The sequence below is a fragment of the Paramisgurnus dabryanus genome, chromosome 1 (assembly GCF_030506205.2).
Source record: "Paramisgurnus dabryanus chromosome 1, PD_genome_1.1, whole genome shotgun sequence".
Classification (NCBI taxonomy): domain Eukaryota; kingdom Metazoa; phylum Chordata; class Actinopteri; order Cypriniformes; family Cobitidae; genus Paramisgurnus; species Paramisgurnus dabryanus.
In genome coordinates, this window is record NC_133337.1 from 71,635,739 (window position 1) to 71,648,994 (window position 13,256).

At 39.0% G+C, this 13,256-nt stretch overlaps 1 long non-coding RNA gene across 1 annotated transcript; it reads right to left on the reverse strand.

Moving 5' to 3' along the window:
- Positions 1 to 419: 419 nt before the first annotated feature.
- Positions 420 to 12,784, reverse strand: LOC135734565 (uncharacterized). Its single transcript, XR_010527428.2, has 4 exons — positions 12,467 to 12,784; positions 12,261 to 12,360; positions 9,054 to 9,085; positions 420 to 557 (listed from the first exon to the last, which is right to left on the reverse strand). It is a non-coding gene; the product is annotated as an uncharacterized lncRNA (long non-coding RNA).
- Positions 12,785 to 13,256: the final 472 nt, after the last annotated feature.

Below are 13,256 nucleotides of genomic sequence, written 5' to 3' on the forward strand. Positions count from 1 at the left end.
TTTTTTAACAAGACTAACAGAAAGACTATTTAATTGTATATAGCTTATAAAATCTATTTAAATAAAATATACCTGTATGATAAACTCTACCACAAAAAATGTAACTAATGTAACGTTAAACAGTAGGCTTCAAAAGCTGAGCTTGAATCAGTGGTCCTTCTTGAAGACAACAGGCAGCAAGGTGTACTGGAAGAGATGTTTTGGAGCTCCTTTTCTCTTGTAGTAGTTGTAGTTCAGTGGTGTCAATGTTCACTTGGGTTTGGCAGTAAGGCTCACAGGAAGAAGATTTTCAGATTCACAGGAAGAAGATTTTCAGGTTCACGGGAAGGGGGTTTTCAGGTTCACAGGAAGGGGGTTTTCAGGTTCACAGGAAGGGGGTTTTCAGGTTCACAGGAAGGGGGTTTTCAGAATCACAGGAAGGGGGTTTTCAGAATCACAAGAAGCATTTTTTAGAATCACAAGAAGCGTTTTTCAGAATCACAAGAAGCGTTTTTGTACGTTTTCAGCGTTTTTGTACGTTTTCAGCGTTTTTGTACGTTTTCAGCGTTTTTGTACGTCTGGCCATTTTTTTAAAGATGCGTAGGCAAGCAGCAAGATGCATTTGTCAGGTTTGCATTGGTAGATTGCATTGGGGTGCGTTGGGGGTGCAGGCAAGCAAGCAGCAAGCAGATCAGCAGCATTTTGGGGGGGGCATGGCCAGTTATTTTATTAGTTGATGAAGTGAAAGTAAAGAATGGAACAGCGGTGAAGATTTAAGCAAAGTAAAGGTTTGAAATTTAGTTTAAAAGGTATTGAAAAGACAAGACAAGAACATACAACAAACAACAAACAGAGAAAAAAAACAAGTTAGTTACACTGTAAAGACATAATATAACATAACATTACAACATACACAGTAAATGTAAATGAGAACATGAATTATTGAAAATGGAACAGGACATTACATGCATTACTATATTATCTGTTTTTCTATTTCTATTTTTACTAAATATGTTATGAATAATAAAAATCACTACTTGTATATTATCATGTAAAATATAAACTTCATGACAGCTCTAGTTACACTATCTCACAAAATTGAGTACTCCCCTCACATTTGCAACTGTTTTAGTTTATCTTCCCAAGGGACAAAACTAGGGATGGGACAAAAAAATAAATTATTCGATGCATCGCTATGTGGACGTGGCAGATTCTGAATCGATTCACTAAGGTCAAGAATCGATTCTTAAATGTTCTCTTACAAAATAATAACATGACGTTATCAGAACCAAAAAAAAGTGTGACTCAACGGGGGGAGCGGTGCTGCACACGGACAACTTGAAAGAGTGCCCACTCCACGAGCACCTACAGTGGAGCTTACACAAGCAGTAGAGAAAGAAATAAACAAATACATCTAGGACAGCCCTATTTCTAAACTGCAAGAAAACAAGATACACTTTGTGATGATCTTCCTCTGCCTTTTCTCTGTTCTGTGAGTTGCAGGGAGAAACAGCACATTCAATTTACTGACTTATCTGACTGTGCTAATAGCGTTTCCTTAAACCATTCGCTGACTGTTTAGATATTAGAACATGAATATACTTCTGTAAAAATAACCACATAGCTTGTTATCTAAGACGCTGGTTGCGCTGCATTAGATAAATACATTAATATTGCCAAAATAATGATGATATGCTTAACATTAGTCAGTTTGTGAAGGTTAATGCCAGTTAATATATAGAATTAATATATGTCATGTTTAATTACTTTTTTACTGGCTTTAATGTCTTACAACAGAAACAGAACATATATGTATAAGAATTACATTATTGATCACTTAGTTGCATTAAAGTACAGTATATGACAGTTCAGAGACTAGTAGCAAAAGTGCAACACTATTCTGGTTTTGAGATGGCATCACAAATATGCTAATTACTACATCAAGAATCGATTCTGAATTAAACCGGGACCTAAGAATTGATTCTGAATCAATTCATGAGGGTCCAAACAATTCCCACCCCTAGAAAACACTACACAAATAAAATTTGGATAAATTTTAGAATCAATGTGCTACTTGTATAGCAGAATAGATTTACTATCCTCTGAAAATAACTAAACCTACAGCCATTATTGTCAAAATAGCTGACATCAAAAGTGAGTACACACTATATGATAATAGATGTTGTAGTCCTCATGCTGTACGTCAGTTGCAGAAGCTGGCTTAAAAAAAACATAAGTGCTGCCAACACTGCATTCAGGGCTTGACATTAACTTTTTGAGCAACTTGTCCTTCGGACAAGTAAATTTGTGTTTCACTTGTCCATAAACAAAAGTCACTTGTCCGGGTAAAGATTTATAATATAATGTATTTTTTGTGTTTTTGCTAATCAGTGGCGGAGCAAGGGATTTTTCATAGGGGTGGCCAGGCAGGGGCCAGCAGTTACTCTGGTGCACATAAAATCTCTATCATCCAACCTTAAAATACTTTTAAGTATTATAGGTGTGTTAATAAGAATAATGTATACAATTGCTACAATACTTTAATTTGAATTAAAATTAATTGAGATTAACATACAATTTATAGTCATAATTCAACCTCATGTTTTTTTAAACTATTTAATCAAATAATCATAATCAAATAATTTAATCAAATCATTTGGCTGCTTCTTGCTACTCTTTCTGAAGAATGATGCTATATCTGCTGCCTTTCTCTTTATTTTTCCCACATTTCAATGATTGTAGAAAAGTGTCAACTTTAATAAATGGACTAATCCGGTCACCCCTGTTATTACGTGCGAAATGGACTGTTCCAAAACTTTCCGCTAGAGAGTCTGCGCAGTTTCGGAGAATAGAGCAGGTGAATGATAACGGGAAAGGAGATCGGCTGAATAGTGTAAATAGTTATAGTTTAAATAAGCAGGATTGATTCAAATCAAAGGAGGTTTTATACTAACCACACATCTACGCACATTTAATAAAGTCAATGTTATATGTTAGGTGTTATAACTAAGAATGACCAGTAGAGGTCAGTGGTGGTGTATGTATGAGTATGTCATGCACTAGGAAAGAAGTATACAGTGTGTATGTAAAAAACTGCACGAGCTGTGCGGGTCTGTGTTGTGTTGCTCTTACTTATATAAAGATAAGTTATAAACGAAATGACGTCTCTGTTCTTGAATGTAAGATACAACATATGGCGACGAGGATGAAGTTGGGACTGACATTCGTTCCTGTGTGAGAATTGGCAGGATTTTGGAGTGGAACCCCATATTTGCTGTTAGCTGTCGGCTACCACGTGAGAGGACTGGACGATAAAATGGCTGGCATGGTGGGAGCCGTGGCCCCGTTTGATAGTAAGTCGCAGTCGTGGGAGGAATATTGTGAGATTTTGAATCATTTCTTCGTGGCAAATGATGTGGAAGAGCCAGGAAAAAAACGTGCCATATTGCTGAGTTGTGTTGGAGCACAGACATACACGATCATGAGGAATCTGCTGAGTCCTGAGAAACCAGGATCAAAGACTTATGACGAACTGGTGAGTTTGTTGACTAAGCACTTTAATCCGAGACCTAGTGAAATAGTCCAGAGATGGAAATTTAATTCACGGAACAGGCGCTTGGATGAAAGTATAGCGGATTATGTGGCTGAGCTTAGGAAGCTAGCACAAGACTGTAACTTTGGCGACACGCTCACTGTCATGCTGAGAGACCGGTTAGTGTGCGGAGTCAATGATGATAGCATACAGCGGAGATTGTTAGCGGAGGATGGTCTGACGTTTGAGACGGCTTTGCGAAAAGCACAGGCTATTGAAGCGGCTAATAAGGATATGGCGGATTTGAACAGAGAGAGAGGACACGTGCACAGTACCACTGTTTTCAAGATGGATGCAAGAGAAAAGTGCACGTCAGGTGGTACAGGAACATGCTACCGTTGTGGTGGAAATAACCACGGACCAAAGGAATGTAAGTTTGCAGGGGAAAAATGTTACAATTGTGGCAAGATCGGACATTTGAAAAGAGTGTGTAGGATGAAAATTCGTGACTCTAAAGTTGATAAGGGTAAGAAAAATTCAAAATGGGGGAGAGGAAAATTGCAAAAAAGAGCAAATTATCTCCAAGACCAAGAAGAAGAGGAGCCTGGAGAGGAAGTATTCACCATGTACAGTATGGAGTCAGATATACCCCATGTATCCCCTATAACACAAATGTTGTCCGTAAATGAATGCTTAGTGAAATTTGAGATTGACACAGGTTGCAGTGTGACAGTTTTATCACAAGCAGAACATGCCAAATTGAATGCTAAAAAGAAACTACCTCTGATTATAAGCAAGGTCAACCTCAAAACTTACACAGGACAGCCAGTGAACATTCTGGGTACCACAAAAGTCAAAGTAAAATACAAAGGTATTACCAAAGAACTAACGGCAATCGTGGTGGCTGGAGCAGGACCGAATCTGCTGGGACGCGCATGGCTCACAGAGTTAAAACTCAGCTGGGAGAACATCAACCAAATAGAAAATAGTTCTGAGAGGTTACAAGACATTCTGAAGGCACATGAAACAGTTTTCAAAGAGGAACTGGGAACACTAAAAGGAACCAAGGCAAAGATTCATGTTTCCAGTGAGGCAAAACCCCGTTTTTTCAAGCCAAGGTTGTTGCCGTTTGCAATGAAAGAAAAGGTTGAAGTCGAGTTGGATCGCCTAATAAAGGAAAACATAATAGTGCCTGTGAAATTTTCAGACTGGGCAGCTCCAGTAGTGCCAGTATTAAAACCAGATGGTTCAGTGAGATTGTGTGGAGATTATAAAGTGACCATAAACAGAGAGTCTTCACTGGAACAGTATCCCATTCCAAGAGTGGAGGATATGTTTGCAGTTTTGTCGGGAGGAGACAAATTTAGCAAATTAGATATGAGTCATGCATATCAGCAAATTGTTTTGGATGAAGAGTCAAAACAGTATGTGACAGTAAATACTCACAAAGGTCTGTTTACCTACACCAGATTACCTTTTGGTGTCAGCTCAAGCCCAGCAATCTTCCAGAGGACCATGGAAGCCGTACTAAAAGACATTCCTAAAGTTGTGGTATACCTGGACGATATTTTGCTTACTGGTAAGGACGATTTGGAGCATTTGAGGACGCTAGACCAAGTGTTGTATCGGCTGGAGGAGGCCGGTCTGAGGTTAAAACGGGGAAAGTGCAACTTTATGGAAAAGGAAGTCACATTTCTTGGACATAGAGTGGATGCCACAGGGATTCATCCTGTCCCTGAAAAAGTTCAGGCAGTTAAAGAGGCACCAACACCAACTTCAGTAACAGAGCTTAAAGCTTACCTGGGACTGTTGAATTATTATAACCGTTTTCTGCCAAATCTCTCAACACTTTTAGCACCTCTGCACCAACTGTTAAAGAAAGATGTCCCCTGGTGTTGGAAAGCGGAACAAGAGACAGCTTTTCAGCAATCTAAAGAGTTACTGCAGTCAAATCAAGTTCTGGTACACTTTGATGCACAAAAAGAACTGATACTTGCCTGTGACGCTTCACCGTTTGGAATAGGAGCGGTGTTGGCACACCGGATGCCAGATGGAACAGAACGACCCATAGGGTTTGTTTCACGAACACTTTCAAAGGCTGAAAAAAACTACTCGCAGCTCGATAAAGAGGGACTTGCTGTAGTGTTTGGAGTAAAAAGGTTCCATAAGTACTTGTATGGACACAAATTTGTAATTTGTACAGATCATAAGCCTCTAATCAGTCTCTTAAATGAGCTCAGATCGGTGCCACAAATGGCCTCGCAACACATAATGAGATGGGCCGTGCTGTTAGGTGCTTATGAATATGTGATTACATACAGAGCTGGAAAAGACAACGGAAATGCGGATGCTCTCAGCCGATTTCCCCTTCCAGAAAACCATGAGAAACTGAGTAAGCAGGAGCAAGTTTTCATGCTGGAAAAAGAGGTGAGCTCAATCACGACATCAGAAAATATCAAGTATTGGACTGCCAGAGATCCTGTACTGTCTAGAGTTCGTGAGTATGTTTTGAAAGGGTGGCCTGATCACAGTGATTTACCTGATTTTGCACCTTATAAGAAAAGACAGCAGGAGCTTAGTGTGCAAGATGGTTGTGTACTGTGGGGAGCACGCCTTATCATTCCTGAGAAAGGACGTGCAGTGATGTTAGACCAACTACATCAGTGTCATCCAGGGATGTCGAGGATGAAGGGCCTGGCGAGGAGCTACCTGTGGTGGCCTAACCTGGATGCGGACATAGAATCTAAAGTCCGAAGCTGCAAAATATGCCAGGAACAGAGAAAAGCTCCTGTATGTGCACCACTTCATCCGTGGGAGTGGCCTAGGAAACCCTGGAGACGGGTGCATATGGATTATGCTGGCCCCTTTATGGGTAAAATGTTTCTCATCTTAATAGATGCACATTCTAAGTGGATAGATGCATACCCCCTGAATTCAGCAACGACAGCTGTCACTCTCGAGTGTCTGAGGAATAGTTTCAGTGTGCACGGCATTCCTGAAGTCATGGTGTCAGACAATGCTCAGTGTTTCATGAGTGAGGCATGTAAAGAATTCATGTCCAGGAACGGAATAACACATGTGACTGCTGCTCCGTATCATCCGTCATCAAATGGCTTGGCTGAGCGAGCTGTACAGACTCTGAAGGACCTTTTAAAAAAATGCTCAGGGGAAACCATTGAGACCAAGTTACATCGGGCCTTGTTCAGTTATCGAATAACACCTCAGTCTACAACAGGTTTATCACCTGCAGAATTGATGATGGGCAGAAAGTTGAGATGCACACTCGACAGAATACATCCTGATCTCAACAACAAAATTGAAACAAAACAACAGAGTCAGAAAGAGCATCATGATAAACATGCTAAGTCCAGATGTTTTGAAGTGGGAGACGCCGTGTATACCAGGAATTTTGGTTATGGACCAAAATGGGTGCAGGGAGAAATTACAGAGATCACAGGACCTGTATCATACAGAGTGAGTTTGGAAAATTCTCAAGTGGTACGTCGTCATGTCGACCAGTTGTTCAGTCGGCAACAGGAAGAGGTTTCAAGTTCTGAAATTGTTTCCCAAGCTGATATTCTGGATCAACCGCTAGAGCTGGTAGAAACTGTACATTCTGATGCCATAGACCCAGAACCAATAGTTACGAAACCAGAGTTGGTTGATACTGGACAGACAAAGCAGCCTGTGAGTTCACAAACGGGATGTGTACGACGTTCAGTAAGAGAAAGAAAAGCACCGGAATATCTCAAAGACTTTGTGAAATCATAACACTAAAAAAGATGAACACATGAAAACATTTCAACATAAGGTGTTGAGCTGTGTCATAAAGTTATGTTAATGTTGTTTATTATACATTTCTATATTTTATATGTTGGAAATTATTTCAGTGGTTGTTTTCATGTTAAGGGGGGAAGGATGTTATATGTTAGGTGTTATAACTAAGAATGACCAGTAGAGGTCAGTGGTGGTGTATGTATGAGTATGTCATGCACTAGGAAAGAAGTATACAGTGTGTATGTAAAAAACTGCACGAGCTGTGCGGGTCTGTGTTGTGTTGCTCTTACTTATATAAAGATAAGTTATAAACGAAATGACGTCTCTGTTGTATCTTACATTCAAGAACAGTCAACGATTTGAATACTTTGAGTGAGACATACTTGTTCTAACCGGACAAACTGTAGCCTTCAACCAAACCCGGACTAGCAATTAAAGCAAAATAATAGATGATTTTTCAATGATTGTCTGACATTAAAACACTAAAGCAAAGCATTACCATGTTTTAAAAAACTTATTAGAATAAATGTATCTAGATTATCTGTTATATATATATATATATATATATATATAGATATATATAAAATCAATCTTAAACCTAGCATTTACGCTGTAATGTTCGTGTGGGATTTTTAATGTACAGTGACAAACTCTGTCAGATTCAAATCAGCTGTCGCGCAGCGCGCTGAAAGAGAGATTCTCGTTATAATTCTTAAACAAGATTTTAAGCCTATTATGTGTTTTACCGAACGTTAGAAGAGTAAAAATACGGACTTAAATCGTCTTTTTTTGACACACAGTGAAGTCATTTATATTCACGCCGGAGCCTGAAGAAACATAACTCTCCGCGACTCCCGCCCCTCCGTGTTCGGCGATCAGGTTTAATGCACACACAGCTTGTTTAGTAACAATAACAGTAACATGTAAACATGTGTGTCGGCGTGCTGCGCTCTCTGTTCAATATTCCGCTCTGTGTTTGCGCTGCGTGTTCTGCTCTGTCGTTAACGGCACATAACGTGAAAAACATTGATTGAAATTTAACTTGTCCAGTCGGACAACTAATTTTCTCTTACACTTGTCCTGCAAAAAATCCACTTGTCCCGGACAAGCGGACAAGCCTTAATGTCGAGCCCTGCTGCATTACAAGTTGCAGAAGGTCAGATTGTCAGTGCTCAGACCAAATGCCACACACTGCAACAATTCGGTTTGCATGGCCCAACACCACACATGTAACAGGATATGGTTCCTGTAATTCATGGTTAGGTTATCTTCAGCAAAATGTTTGTGGGGTTTCTTGCCAGCTTCAAAAGAGGCTTCCTTGTGGAATGACAGCCATGCACTGACTTACTGTAGTGTGTGACATATAATTTGAGCACTGATAATCTGACCTTCCAGTTCCTTCTGTAAAGCAATGTTAGCAGCACTTATGTGTTGTTTTTAAACTGCTCTAATACAAGATAACCAAATTTGTAGAGTGCGGTCTAGCAAATAAAAACATGAACATAATGAATAGGCTTTGTATTGTTAAATGATATACATTTATAATCACTTAGGGTATACTCGCTTTTGTTGCCTATACTGACAATAATGGCTGTATGTTTAGAGAACAGTAAATCTGTACTACTATACAAGTTGCACTTGACTACCCAAATTTTTATAGTACTGTTCCTTGAGAAGATATACTAAAATGGTTGATGAAATGTGAGGGGTGTAAAATACTTTTGTAAGATACTGTAAATATGTTATATCTGACAGTGTTACTTACAATAATGAATAAGACGTCGAATAGAAAATGTCCTAAAAGAAGAACAAAAAGACAAATTTTGGTTTAAAGTTCAGACAAGGTATGATTAAAGTTATACAAAAAAATACAGTGTCATCAACCTTTTGTGTTTCTGCTATCCCCCAAGTCATACACAGCATTCACTAGTCATTTCCATTAGGGCTGTTTATCGCAAACAATTTCTGAACTCTCTTCAAATAAACACACACTTTACACCTGCAGCTCTTTGTCGTCTTTCTTCCTGAATGCGTTACTGTATTATAAGATAGTGAATAAAAGGCCATGCAATAGGTTTATTATGAATTGCTTATGTGCAATTCTACCTAAACTGCTGAATGGTGATGATGTTAAAGTTAAAATATCTGCGTATAAAGAAAGATAATGCGCGCATCACCAGGAGCTCATGAGCTTAGCAGCACCAGGGGTTTAACGGTACGTGTATTTGTACATGACCGTTTTGGTACAGGGCTGGCCGAATGCAATCTTTTAAGTGCGGAACATAGGTAAATTTTCGTGTTTCCACACGAACATATTAAGTGGCGGAAGTCTCTGCATTCAGCGCAAGTCTTCTGTAAAACATATAACATAAAAAAAAATTATTTTCTTAGCTGTATATTCATTTGATTATTGATGTAAACGTTTACGGGGCCGTTTACGTGTCGTGTCTAAAAGCGTGTGTTAAACGCATGTCAACGCACTGTTTTGTTCTTTCAAAAGTGCTTGAGAGGTTGTGCGTCTTTCATTGCTACACAATCATGACCCGCGCTTTCTGTGACAGTGAGAATAACTGAATGTGTGATCACATTTTTCATCTGCACCTCCCGTCAATCATATCATCGTCACAATGTGATCAGTTAATCTTGTCGGGACAGAGAAAAGCTGTGGGTGGGTTCGTTAGTTTTGTCACAGCTTACATTGGCGACACAAGCAAAGGTTAGAAGAAACATGCAAAAGATAAAAGATGGCTATGTATGCAACTCACTCATCTCAATATGAGTGTATAATAAGTATATCATCATGTTGCTTGCTATGCAGTTACACGTAGAGCAGTAATATAATTTTTTATACAGAGGTGGTACATAACTACGGAGCCCTTTAGGGGACATGGTGGTGGACAATATTTAGGATGAGAGGGGAAAAAAATTAATAGCCTTTGCGTTCTCCCGAGAAGCTTTTTGCGTTCTCTCGCAAAACTTTTGCGTTCCCTCGAGAAACTTTGCGTTCTCTCGCAAAACTTTTGCGTCCCCCTGAGAAACTTTTTGCGTTCGCTTGCAAAAAGAGCCTACGTTTTTTGCGAGAAACCACGACGCTTCACCTGAGGCAGTTCATTGATGCCAGCTGTTTGTAGATATGATATATAACTACTGTTATTAAAGAATTATACGGTATTTCTTTGTATTTAGGTCCAAGTTCAAAATAAACAGTGGCATGTAAGACTAGTCTTGCATAGCCTTAGTTCACTCCAAAATGGACTAGTATTGTCACTTAACTTATGCTGCTTGACTTCTCAGCATTAAGATCATTATAAAAAATTATATTTAATATTTCACATTTAGAGGTGGATAGGCTACCCCATGCCATCTAATAAGGGTACTCTGTATGCCGTATAGCTGTGTGTACCCAGCACTACACCATATGGCGTATTGGCTATACTGTTATTAAATAATTATATTATATTTCTTTGTATTTAAATCCAAGTTCAAAATAACACTCTGTAAACCGCTCCATTGTGAAACAGGTCATGTTTTTAGTTCAGATAAACACTTTATCTCCCGTCAGCAATGGTTCAGACAGCTCAATGCATTCACAATGGAGCGGTTTATACGGACTACCGGCACATCCGGGAACTTGACTGTAAATTTCGTCACCGTCCCTTTTTGGGGGAAAACAGACCAGACTTCCCATTGACTTCCATACAAAATAGCGGAACAAAGCAACGTTTTTACACAGCCGGCAGGCGTAAATAACTTAAGAAATCACTCAGATTAAACATGTTGAGTAATTATCTGTCCACCCTGCCTGCCATAGAGCACGAAAGAAACATTAACACATTTAATTTGGTCAATATAAAAACATGTCCCTTTCATTCTCCCAGCGTCAAATTTGTGTAACAACGCTATCCAGTGATTGCTGGAAATATCGCTAAGCCAGTTAGTTGTATGGCTGGACGGAAAAGTGCACTCAGTACTCTAAATAAAAAGACATAATATATAAATACGAAGTAACTTTCAAACATGAAGTAAAATCTTTCACTGTCTTCCTTGTTGACTCGATGAGGTACGAGTAAATGTCCGGGTAAGACACCTCTGGCCAATGGGAAGCATTGTTACACAAATTTGACGCTGTTAGAATAAAGAGACATGTTTTTATATTGACCAAATTAAATGTTTTAATGTATTTTTCGCGCTCTATGGCAGGCAGGGTGGACAGATAAATACTCAACACGTTTAATCTGAGTGATTTCTTAAGTTATTTACGCCTGCCGGGTGTGTACGAACATTGCTTTATTGCGCTATTTTGTATGGAAGTCAATGGGAGGTCTAGTTTGTTTTCCCCCAAAAGTGGGCGTGAACCTGTTCAGAGACATTCTATGACGTTGCGCCGGTTGTGCGTATAGAGTGTTATGTTGAACTTGGACTTAAATACAAAGAAATACGGTATAGTTATTCATTAATAACAGTAGTTATATATCATATCTACAAACAGCTGACATCAATGATGCCATTGCCTAATGAACTGACTCAGGTGACGCTGTGAAGCGCTGTGGGTCCTCGCGGAAACTTAGGCTTTTTTGCGAGCGAACGCAAAAAGTTTCTCGGGGGAACGCAAAAAGTTTCTCAGGGGGACGCAAAAGGTTTCTCGGGGGAACGCAAAAGTTTTGCGAGAGAACGCAAAAGCTATAAAAAAATGTCCCTCTCATCCCAAATATTATCCACCACCATGTCCCCTAAAGGGCTCCGTACATAACCAATTCAATACCGTGACTTAAAAAAAAATCCAAGATAAATCTTGCGTACCATTACACCCCTACTTAGCACTAATAAACAATACAATCCTTGGGTAAAATGTCCCTGTTATTGGAATATATTTGTAAAGCAGTCAGTTATTTACTAAATTAATTGTAAATGGACAGGTGTTACAAAAACTACTAAGGAATTACTTGATTCAAAATGACACAAATTGACTTACCTGTGCAATGTGGATGGCTCTTAAAAGAGCCTTTGGGTTCGCTTGAATATATCCACTAAAAAGTGGGGTTTGTTCTGCAGCACCACAAACTGGATGTTGGCTGATGTTTAGGGAACATAAAATGTAAAACAAGAAATAAGCACTTAATATCTACATCAAATATTACAAGTCTGTATACAGATAATTTATCATAAAAAAATACTCACAGCTGAAGCAATGACCTGTCTGTAGAACAGCAAAAAGAAAGAGAGACGTTACTAACTAAAAATGAAATGCAAAGACAAAAAATGACTTGCCACACATGTGTCTGGACAGAACAAACTATCTGAAGGCAAAGTAGTGACGAGGAAAGGCAAGGAAACACAACTTAGCACATTATTAGAATTGCTATAGCAGCATGTAACTTTAAGTTAATGGTATCCAGTATCAGAAGTACATTGTAAACACACGTATATTTTGTTTATAAGACCCAGGGTTCCCTAACACCCTTAAGCAAAACTTTAAGTGTCTCACAAACAGACACAGCTGATCCATCTCGTCACCCCTGCATGTTGGCACCAGTGGATGCTGGCTGGAGCCCTCAATACGACGGTGTAAACAAATGCTAACCCTCATGGCAATAAACGCTAAACTTTATATGAACGTTAAAACAAGTAAATATATACTCTAACTTGTGGTACATCTCTAATTGTGACAAAAAAACAGCTCACATTTAAATCACGCGTGCAAAGGACCTGTATTTCGTGTGGAATTAACGTTACTTGAAGTATATAGTTTATCGTTTAAACTATAGCAAAACAATACAGATATCTAAATTAACAATCGCATTTTGTCTAAAATAATCATGTGAATTTATTTCACCGTTGTTTTTACAACTTTTATGAATTTATGTCGAAAAATACCTCAAAAAATAACGGAGCGAAAGTCCTGAGGCACTTACCTGGCTCAACCGAAAAACCGGATGAATCAAGTTCGGACTGGCGCATTACGGATGCG